Genomic DNA, 11,272 nt, shown 5'->3' with positions numbered 1-11,272 from the left:
AGATTGGAAAAGTCAGTCAGAGCAGTCCGCAAGCAAGACCTTTTCACAGGAAAGCTAGGTGCCAGCCGGGAAAGGTGGGGCAAAAGAATTCGAAATCCAGTTGTGGTTCATTTTAATGAAGGTTAGATCATCAAAATTTTGGGTAGCCAGACGAGTCCTTTTTTCGGTTAATATTGAACCTGCAGCACTGAATACTCTTTCTGATAGGACACTAGCTGCTGGGCAAGCAAGCTCCTGCAATGCATATTCTGCCAATTCTGGCCAGGTGTCTAATTTGGATGCCCAGTAATCAAAAGGGAATGACGGTTGAGGGAGAACATTGATAAGGGATGAAAAATAGTTAGTAACCATACTGGACAAATGTTGTCTCCTGTCACTTTGAATTGATGCTGCAGTACCTGTCCTGTCTGCGGTCATAGCAAAATCACTCCACAACCTGGTCAGAAAACCCCTCTGTCCAATGCCACTTCTGATTTGTGCACCTCTAACACCTCTGGCCTGCTGCCCCCTGCAGCTCGTGTGATAACGCTCACCGTCGCTGTGTGCTGGGAATGCCTGAATCAAACGGTCAACAATTGTTGATTGTTTGGTTGCTAATATTTGTTCCAGGTTCTCATGTGGCATAATATTTTGCTATTTGCCTTTATAGCGAGGATCAAGGAGGCAGGCCAACCAGTAATCATCATCAGTCATCATTTTAATAATGCATGGGTCCCTTTTGAGGATACGTAAGGCATAGTCCGCCATGTGGGCCAAAGTTCCAGTTGTCAAATCTGCGGTCGTGCTGGGTTGAGGGGCAGTTTCAGGCAAATCTACGTCACTTGTCTCCCTAAAAAAAACCTGAACCCGGCCTTGCAACGCCACCAGTTGCTATTGGCCCCGGAGAAGCTTCCTCATTAAAAAAATATTCATCCCCATCATCCTCCTCGTCCTCCTCCTCCTCCTGTTCGCTCGATACCTCATCCTGTACACTGCCCTGACCAGACAATGGCTGACTGTCATCAAGGCTTTCCTCTTCCTCTGCTGCAGACGCCTGCTCCTTTATGTGCATCAAACTTTGCATCAGCAGACGCATTAGGGGGATGCTCATGCTTATTACGGCATTGTCTGCACTATCCAGCCGTGTGCATTCCTCAAACACTGAAGAACTTGACACATGTCTTGTACCTTCGACCACTGCACACCTGACAACTCCATGTCTGCCATCCTACTGCCTGCCCGTGTATGTGTATCCTCCCACAAAAACATAACAGCACGCCTGTGTTCGCACAGTCTCTGAAGCATGTGCAGTGTTGAGTTCCACCTTGTTGCAACGTCGATGATTAGGCGATGCTGGGGAAGGTTCAAAGACCGCTGATAGGTCTGCATACGGCTGGAGTGTACGGGTGAACGGCGGATATGCGAGCAAAGTCCGCGCACTTTGAGGAGCAGGTCGGATAACCCCGGATAACTTTACAGGAAGCACTGCACCACCAGGTTTAAGGTGTGAGCCAGGCAAGGAATGTGTTTCAGTTGGGAAAGGGAGATGGCAGCCATGAAATTCCTTCCGTTATCACTCACTACCTTGCCTGCCTCAAGATCTACAGTGCCCAGCCACGACTGCGTTTCTTTCTGCAAGAACTCGGACAGAACTTCTGTGGTGTGTCTGTTGTCGCCCAAACACTTCATAGCCAATACAGCCTGCTGACGCTTGCCAGTAGCTGCCCCATAATAGGACACCTGGTGTGCAACAGTGGCAGCTGCGGATGGAGTGGTTGTGCGACTGCGTTCTGTGGACGAGCTCTTGCTTCTGCAGGAGGACAAGGAGGAGGAGGAGGGGGTGCGAACGGCTACAGCCAACTGTTTCCTAGACCGTGGGCTAGGCAGAACTGTCCCAAAATTGATGTCCCCTGTGGACCCTGTATGCACCACATTCACCCAGTGTGCCGTGATGGACACGTAACGTCCCTGGCCATGCCTACTGGTCCATGCATCTGTTGTCAGGTGCACCTTTGTACTCACAGATTGCCTGAGTGCATGGACGATGCACTCTTTAACATGCTGGTGGAGGGCAGGGGTGGCATTTCTCGAAAAGAAGTGTCGACTGGGTAGCTCGTAGCGTGGTTCAGCGTAGTCCATCAGGGCTTTGAAAGCTTTGCTTTCAACTAACCGGTAGGGCATCATCTCTAACGAGATTAGTCTAGCTATGTGGGCATTCAAACCCTGTGTACGCGGATGCGAGGCTAAGTACTTCCTTTTTCTAACGAGAGTCTCATGTAGGGTGAGCTGGACTGGAGAGCTGGAGATCGTGGAACTAGCGGGGGTGCCGGTGGACATGGCAGACTGAGAGACGGTTGGAGATGGTATTCTTGCCGGTGCCCTACATGCAGTGTTTCCTACTACGAAACTGGTGATTCCCTGACCCTGACTGCTTTAGCCTGGCAACAAAACCTGCACAGATACTGCAGGTGGTGCGGAAAATGGTGGCCTTACAGTGACGGAAGGGATGTAGCGTTGCTGACTAGCTTCATTGGCCGAGGGTGCTACAACCTTAAGGGACGTTTGGTAGTTAGTCCATGCTTGCAAATGCATGGTGGTTAAATGTCTATGCATGCAACTTGTATTGAGACTTTTCAGATTATGACCTCTGCTTAAGGTAGTTGAACATTTTTGACAGCTGACTTTGCGCTGGTCAATTGGATGTTGTTTAAAAAAATGTCAGAATGCACTCTTTCTAGTATCGGATACCTTTTCAGGCATTGCAGACTGAGCTTTAACCGGATGGCCACGCTGTCCTCCAACAGGTTTTGGCTTTGCCACGCGTTTTGGGCCAGATACGGGCCCGGCAGATGGAACCTGTTGCGATGTTGATGCCTGCTGCAACCCCTCCTCCTCCGCTTCAGAACTACTGCCGCCTGCACGCTGTTCCCCCAATGGCTGCCAATCGGGGTCAACAACTGGGTCATCTATGACCTCCTCTTCTATCTCGTGTGCAACTTCGTCTGTGTCACCGTGTAAGCCGGTGGTATAGCGTTCGTGACGGGGCACCATAGTCTCATCAGGGTCTGATTCTGGATCAGTACACTGCGAGGGCAATGTTGTGGTCTGAGTCAAAGGAACAGCATAGTAATCTGGCTGTGGCTGTGCATCTGTGCACTCCATGTCCGATTCAACTTGTAATGGGCATGGCCTGTTAACTGTTTCACTTTCTAACCCAGGAACGGTATGTGTAAAGAGGAGGAGTAACCCATTGTGTCGCCTGACGCATCCTTCTCTGTTGTTTTGGCTAAAGAGGACAAGGAAGCGACTTGTCCCTGACCGTGAACATCCACTAACGACGCGCTGCTTTTACATTTACCAGTTTCAGAAGAGGAGGCAAAAGAGCTAGAGGCTGAGTCAGCAAGGAAAGCCAAAACTTGCTCTTGCTGCTCCAGCTTTAAAAGAGGTTTTCCTACTCCCAGAAAAGGGAGCGTTCGAGGCCTTGTGTAGCCAGACGACGAACCTGGCTCCACAGCTCGAGACTTAGGTGCTATATTGTTTTTCCCACGACCACCTGATGCTCCACCACCACTACCATCATTACCAGCTGGCAATGAACGCCCACGGCCTCGACCTCTTCCACCAGACTTCCTCATTGTTTTAAAAACGTAACCAAAGTAACGGTATTTGTTACTGTTAAACAACTTACAAGGTGAACTCACACTTCTGTAGGATTTAGATATCCCTTTATAGGTGGGTGAGACTGCAAGGAAAATCAGGCACAATGTAACACACTCGGTTTTCTGTGGCACAAAATGAGAGAGATGCCACACACGCAGGACTGTCACTCAAGCACAAATGCCAATATTAATCTCCCACTATTTTTTTTTTTCAGGAAGAATTTAAAAACCAAAATAACCAAAAAACAGACACTAGGCTTTCTGTGGCCCACAATTTGAGAGAGATGGCACAGACAGGACTGGCACAGAAGCACAAAGGACAATATTAATCTCCCACTATTTATTTTTTTTCAGGGAGAATTTAAAAACCAAAATAAAAAAAGACACTAGGCTTTCTGTGGCCCACAATTTGAGAGAGATGGCACAGACAGGACTGGCACAGAAGCACAAAGGCCAATATTAATCTCCCACTATTTTTTTTTTTCAGGAAGAATTTAAAAACCAAAATAACCAAAAAACAGACACTAGGCTTTCTGTGGCCCACAATTTGAGAGAGATGGCACAGACAGGACTGGTACAGAAGCACAAAGGCCAATATTAATCTCCCACTATTTATTTATTTTTTAAGGGATAATTTAAATACCAAAATAAAAAAAAAGACACTAGGCTTTCTGTGGCCCATAATTTGATAGAGATGGCACAGACAGGACTGGCACAGAAGCACAAAGGCCAATATTAATCTCCCACTATTTTTTTTTTTTTCAGGGAGAATTTAAAAACCAAAATAACAAAACACAGACACTAGGCTTTCTGTGGCCCACAATTTGAGAGAGATGGCACAGACAGGACTGGCACAGAAGCATAAAGTCCAATATTAATCTCCCACTATTTATTTTTTTTTCAGGGAGAGTTTAAAAACCAAAATAACAAAAAACAGACACTAGGCTTTCTGTGGCCCACAATTTGAGAGAGATGGCACAGACAGGACTGGTACAGAAGCACAAAGTCCAATATTAATCTCCCACTATTTATTTTTTTTTCAGGGAGAATTTAAAAACCAAAATAACAAAAAACAGACACTAGGCTTTCTGTGGCCCACAATTTGAGAGAGATGGCACAGACAGGACTGGCACAGAAGCACAATGGCCAATATTAATCTCCCATTATTTTTTTTTTTTCAGGAAGAATTTAAAAACCGAAATAACCAAAAAACAGACACTAGGCTTTCTGTGGCCCACAATTTGAGAGAGATGGCACAGACAGGACTGGCACAGAAGCACAAAGGCCAATATTAATTTCCCACTATTTATTTTTTTTTCAGGGAGAATTTAAAAACCAAAATAAAAAAAGACACTAGGCTTTCTGTGCCCCAAAATTGGAGAGAGATGGCACACACAGGACTGGCACTCTAGCAGAAATGCCAATCTTAATCTCCCACTCCTTTTTTTGGTTAGGGAGAATTGCCAAGAAATCAGGGCCAGTATTACACACTAGGCTTTCTGTGCCCCCAAATTGGAGAGAGATGGCACACACAGGACTGGCACTCTAGCAGAAATGCCAATCTTAATCTCCCACTACTTTTTTTGGTTAGGGAGAATTGCCAAGATATCATGGCCAGTATTACACACTAGGCTTTCTGTTCCCCAAAATTGGAGAGAGATGGCACACACAGGACTGGCACTCTAGCAGAAATGCCAATCTTAATCTCCCACTATTTTTTTTTATTAGGGAGAATTAAAAAAAAAAAAAGGATTATAGACACTAGGCTTTCTGTGCCCCACAATTGTAGAGAGATGGCACACACGACTAGCACTCAAGCACAAATGACAAGATTAATCTCCCACTATTTATTTTTTTTCAGGGAGAATTAAAAAAAAGAAAAAAAAAACAACAGGGACTGTCCTACAATTACTATCTCCCTGCAGTAATCTCAGCCAGGCATGGCAGGCAGCAATAACAAGGAGTGGACTGCTGCACAAATTACATCAAAAGTGTGGACAAACAAACAAGATAGCTGTGCAGAAAGGAAGGAACAACAGGATTTGTGCTTTGAAAAAAGCAGTTGGTTTGCACAGCGGCGTATACACAGCAATGCAGCTATCAGGGAGCCTTCTAGGGCAGCCCAATGAGCTACAGTGCTGAGGAAAAAAAATGTAGCCTCCACTGTCCCTGCAAACAAAAGGTGGTGTTGGACAGTGGAAATCGCTACAGCACAAGCGGTTTGGGGGTTAATGGACCCTGCCTAACGCTATCCCTGCTTCTGACGAAGCGGCAGCAACCTCTCCCTATGCTCAGATCAGCAGCAGTAACATGGTGGTCGGCGGGAACGCCCCTTTATAGCCCCTGTGACGCCGCAGACAGCAAGCCAATCACTGCAATGCCCTTCTCTAAGATGGTGGGGACCAGGACCTAAGTCATCACGCTGCCCACACTCTGCGTTTACCTTCATTGGCTGAGAAATGGTGCTTTTCGCGTCATTGAAATGCGACTTTGGCGCGAAAGTCGCGTACCGCATGGTTTTGTAAATTTTGTTTGCTGATCAAATTTAACCCTGCTAATTTCCTAATAATTTAGTTTTTTTCAAAAATGATGCAGATCAAAAGTAGAGATATGGGAAACTTTATTTTTTTACTATATTTTTTATTTAACTCTCTGGTTTAAGCGCATGTGAATTAACAGCTTGAAAAATGCAAAAATTTCAAAATGTTCGCCATAATTCCAATATTTTCACAAATAAATGCAAATTGTTTCTAACAAATTTTTCTTCTCTAATGAAGTAAAATATGTCACATAAAACATTCTCAGAATCACTGGGATCCATTGAAATAAGTGTTCAATAATTATTACCACATAAAATGACACTGGTCATAATTGAGAAATTTGGCCAAGTCATGAAGGTGAAAAAGGCTTGATGGGTGAAGGGGTTAAATAACTAAAAAGGGAGACAAATTGAATAGTTTCCAGATGCCCCTTAGAAAAAAAGGACAGTACTTGTCATATGTCACTTCCATTACATTAAAAAGTGGGCCACCAAAGAAATTATTAACATGGGCTCATCTAAAGCCTTGAATTTTTGTAAGGTATCATAAACAATAAAGTGATGTCTGTAACAATATAAGAAAGTTTGTGGATACAGCTCACCCCATCTAATATATGTATGTAGTTCAATCTGGTCACTGGGCAATACACTTCACTGTGCATGGATTAGGCTTGTGTGGTTTCAATCCAGCAATTGGAATTAAAAGAGGAAAATTATTTATTGTGAATTTATTAAAATAGTAGCAGGGTCATAGAAAAATTGATGCGTTTGAGTCTGATTAACGTTTAATCATAGATAAAGTTTAAAAATGACAAAAAAAAAAACCCACAAAAACACATAAACACTAAATTAGTTAACATTACAACACCTTAAAAGCAAAGTATTCATCTTGCAATGAGATGTTGTGGATATGTATTTCTCTTATAGACAGCCATGTAACAACATGTTTTTTTTTTTTTTTGCATGGTTGACTATCAGAGATATGGATGTTCACAACATCCCATTCTAGGTTTAATACTTTGCTTTTCAGGAGATGTCAATATGTAATATCATCTATTTATTGGCCTTTATGTGCTTTTATGACAAGCCGATTTGTCATTTTGTAACTATGTGCAATTGCAAATGTCAGCCACACTCGAAATGCGTTGGTAATTTTTCTATGCCCATGCAAGTATTTTAATGATGTCACAATAATTTGTTGTATTGAAAATCTCCTCACTTTTAACCAGGTGAGTTTTCAGACAGAGGTATCTGGGACTACTGAAAGAAAGATGGCTGAAGCATCATCAATAAATTGTATGGTTGAAATTGGTTAGACTACAAGACTACAAATTCAGGAAACGAGAGAGATCTCTTTCTTCTCAATAGGCTTAGAAAACATTTTAGCTTTTCGAAAATGTCTTCAATGTAAAGACATGATGAATGTATATGTTTTGCTGCATTGTCATAGTACCTAAACATATACGAGTACTGCTTTCACTACTAACTCGCTGCTTACATAGTCTGCAGAAAGTCACAATTAGTTATCTGGTTAAGATAAATCTGGAATATTTCGTTAAAGAATAGAAAACCAAAATAATAGGCAAATATGTGCTTGAACTTCCCACATTTTGCAGAGAATAGGAAAAGTTGTCAAACTTCATTGTAGTTAATAGGCATATACATTCATTTTGAATATTTAACAAAGAAACATATAAAATCGCCTGACTTAGTATTTCATTCTATTTATTATGATAGAAATTAGTTAAGTACTACTCATAATTAGGGTTGAGCGACTTTTCTTTTTATAGGATCGGGTCGGGTTTCACGAAACCCGACTTTTTCAAAAGTCGGGTCGAGTGAAATCGGGCGATCCTATAGAAAAGTCGGGGTCGGGGTCGGCCGAAACACGAAACGCAATGCAGTGCATTGGGTTTCTAATGGTTCCCAGGGTCTGAAGGAGAGGAAACTCTACTTCAGGCCCTGGGATCCATATTTAAGTGTAAAATAAAGAATCAAAATAAAAAATATTGATATACTTACCCTCGGACGCGCCCTGGTTCTCACCGGCAGCCTTCCTTCCTAAGATTGAGCGCCTGAAGGACCTTAGATGACGTCGCGGCTTGTGATTGGTCGCGTGAGCGGTCACATGGGCATCACGCGACCAATCACAAGCCGCGACGTCATCTAAGGTCCTTCAGGCGCTGATTCTTAGGAAGGAAGGCTGCGGGTTAGAACCAGGGTGTGTCCGAGGGTGAGTATATACCTAATAGGCATATACTCACCCTCGGACGCGCCCTCGGACGCTTCCTTCCTAAGAATTAGCGCCTGAAGGACCTTAGATGATGTCGTGGCTTGAGATTGGTCGCGTGACCGCCCATGTGACCGCTCACGCGACCAATCACAAGCTGCGACGTCATCGAAGGCCCTTCAGGCACTCATTCTTAGGAAGGAAGGCTGCCGGTCAGAACCAGGGCGCGTCCGAGGGTGAGTATATCAATATTTTTTTTATTTTTATTCTTTATTTTACACTTAAATATGAATTCCAATACCGATTCCCGATATCTTAAACATATCGGAACTCGGTATCGGAATTCCGATTCCAGATCAGAAGATCGCCGACCTCATGGCCGACCCCACACAGGGGTCGGGTTTCATGAAACCCGACTTTGCCAAAAGTCGGCGACTTCTGAATCTGGCCGACCCGTTTCGCTCAACCCTACTCATAATTTAACCTTTACAATTTAAATCAAAAGCCTACAAGATAAAGCAAAGATCAGCAATCAGTCGAAGTATCTTCAGGTCTAACCTCAGGGATATCTACAATGTTGTTGATAATTTTCTAGACTGGGCATCTATGAACTGCGTCTTGCACAGCTTTAATAATATATTTATTTCTCAGACTGTAGATAATAGGATTAATTAAGGGTGTAAGAACAGTATATAGTAAGGTTAGGATTTTACTTGCGCTCAATGTTGAGCCTTTTGTTGGGACAACATAAACACTGAATATTGTCCAGTAGAATATGGAGACCACAGTGAGGTGGGAGCTGCAGGTGGAGAAGGCTTTCTTCCTACCGGTACTGGATGGGATCCTTAAGATTGTGAAAACTATGTTGGTGTAAGAAGCTACAATAATTGAACTAGGAATGATTACCACTGGAATACTAAGAATATAAATCTCCAAGTGAACATTGAAAGTGTCAGAACAGGAAAGTTCTAGTAAGGGGGACAATGTCGCAGAACACATGGTCAATAACGTTCGGTCCACAAAAGTTTAGTTTTGCTGTTGTAACAATGCAAAACAGGACAATAGAGAATCCAAAAACCCAAGAGATGATGTGTTTATATCACACATTATGCACTGGTCATGATAGCTGTATAACGGAGAGGATTACAGATGGCCACATATCTGTCATAAGACATCACGGTGAGGAGAAGACATTCAAATGTTTCCAAGCCAGATAAAAAATAAAACTGAGTGATGCAATTAGTGAAAGTAATGCTCCCCCCATTATTCAGAAGAAAAGGCAACATCTTAGGGACAATATCTGTGATAACTAAGATGTCACTGACGGACAGTTGTGAGATGAAGAAGTACATTGGAGTGTGGAGGTTCTTGCTGGTGGACACCAGGGTGATGATCAGGAGATTTCCAAATATTGTACCGCAGTAAATCACAAAGAAAAAACAAAACAGTGAAATTCTTAAACTTTTACTGACTTGAAATCCTAAAAGGAAAAACTCTGTGACTGCAGTTAGATTGTTCTCCAACATGAAGAATAAATAGTGATTATGCTAGAAGAATGAATAGAAACAATAGAATTACGCTACATTCACATGATATTCCTTAATTCTGAAACAAAATAAATTTATTATTGTTGCTCCTGGCCTTAAATCCAAGGCAGCATACATTTAAAGTGTATATTGAAGCATGTTTATTGATGTCACCAGCAGAAGGGAATCCGCAAATGTCACAATGGTGACAATTGTCACTTTCAAATGACTGCACAGTCCCAGCTAGATGGGAAAAGGAGAAATAGAAAAGCATTTTTCAACTTGTAAAGCAAATTATAAAAATATGCTGTATATACTCGAGTATAATTCGACCCGAGTATAAGCCGAGGCACCTAATTTTGCCATGAAAAACTGTGATAACTAGTGTTGAGCGATACCGTCCGATACTTGAAAGTATCGGTATCGGATAGTATCGGCCGATACCCGAAAAATATCGGATATCGCCGATACCGATATCCGATACCAATACAAGTCAATGGGACACCAAGTATCGGAAGGTATCCTGATGGTTCCCAGGGTCTGAAGGAGAGGAAACTCTCCTTCAGACCCTGGGATCCATAGGGATGTGTAAAATAAAGAATTAAAATAAAAAATATTGATATATTCACCTCTCCGGCGGCCCCTGGACATCACGCTGGTAACCGGCAGGCTTCTTTGTTTAAAATGAGCGCCTTTAGGACCTGCAAATGACGTCGCGGCTTCTGATTGGTCGCGTGCCGCTCATGTGACCGCCACGCGACCAATCAGAAGCCGCGACGTCATTCGCAGGTCCTTAATTCCTCGAATTAGGAGTTTAGTGAATGAGAATGATGTCGCGGCTTCTGATTGGACGCGTGGTGCTCACATGGGCGGCACGTGACCAATCAGAAGCCGCGACGTCATTCCTCAGGTCCTAAAGGCGCTCATTTTAAACAAAGAAGGCTGCCGGTTACCAGCGTGATGTCCAGGGGCCGCCGGAGAGGTGAATATATCAATATTTTTTATTTTAATTCTTTATTTTACACATCCCTATGGATCCGATACCCGATACCACAAAAGTATCGGATCTCGGTATCGGAATTCCGATACTGCAAGTATCGGCCGATACCCGATACTTGCGGTATCGGAATGCTCAACACTAGTGATAACGTATTGACTTGAGTATAAAACAGGTATGCATTGTCCCCTGATCCCTATCCTGGTATGCATGGTTCCCCTTCCTGTCCTTGTATGCATGGCTCCCCCGTCACTGACCTTGTAAGTATTGCTCCTTATCCTCTTTCCTTGTATGAATGGTTCATATAAAAAAAAATCCCACTTACCTTTCCAGCGCGCCCTC

General features: G+C 43.2%; 1 pseudogene; it reads right to left on the bottom strand.

Moving 5' to 3' along the window:
* Positions 1–8,998: 8,998 nt before the first annotated feature.
* Positions 8,999–9,933, bottom strand: LOC138674829 (olfactory receptor 6B9-like; annotated as a pseudogene).
* Between the last annotated feature and the right edge of the window lie 1,339 nt (positions 9,934–11,272).

Source organism: Ranitomeya imitator, chromosome 4 (assembly GCF_032444005.1).
Source record: "Ranitomeya imitator isolate aRanImi1 chromosome 4, aRanImi1.pri, whole genome shotgun sequence".
NCBI lineage: Eukaryota > Metazoa > Chordata > Amphibia > Anura > Dendrobatidae > Ranitomeya > Ranitomeya imitator.
The sequence above is the reverse complement of the archived record's forward strand: the minus strand, read 5'-3'. Positions and strand labels throughout refer to the sequence as shown.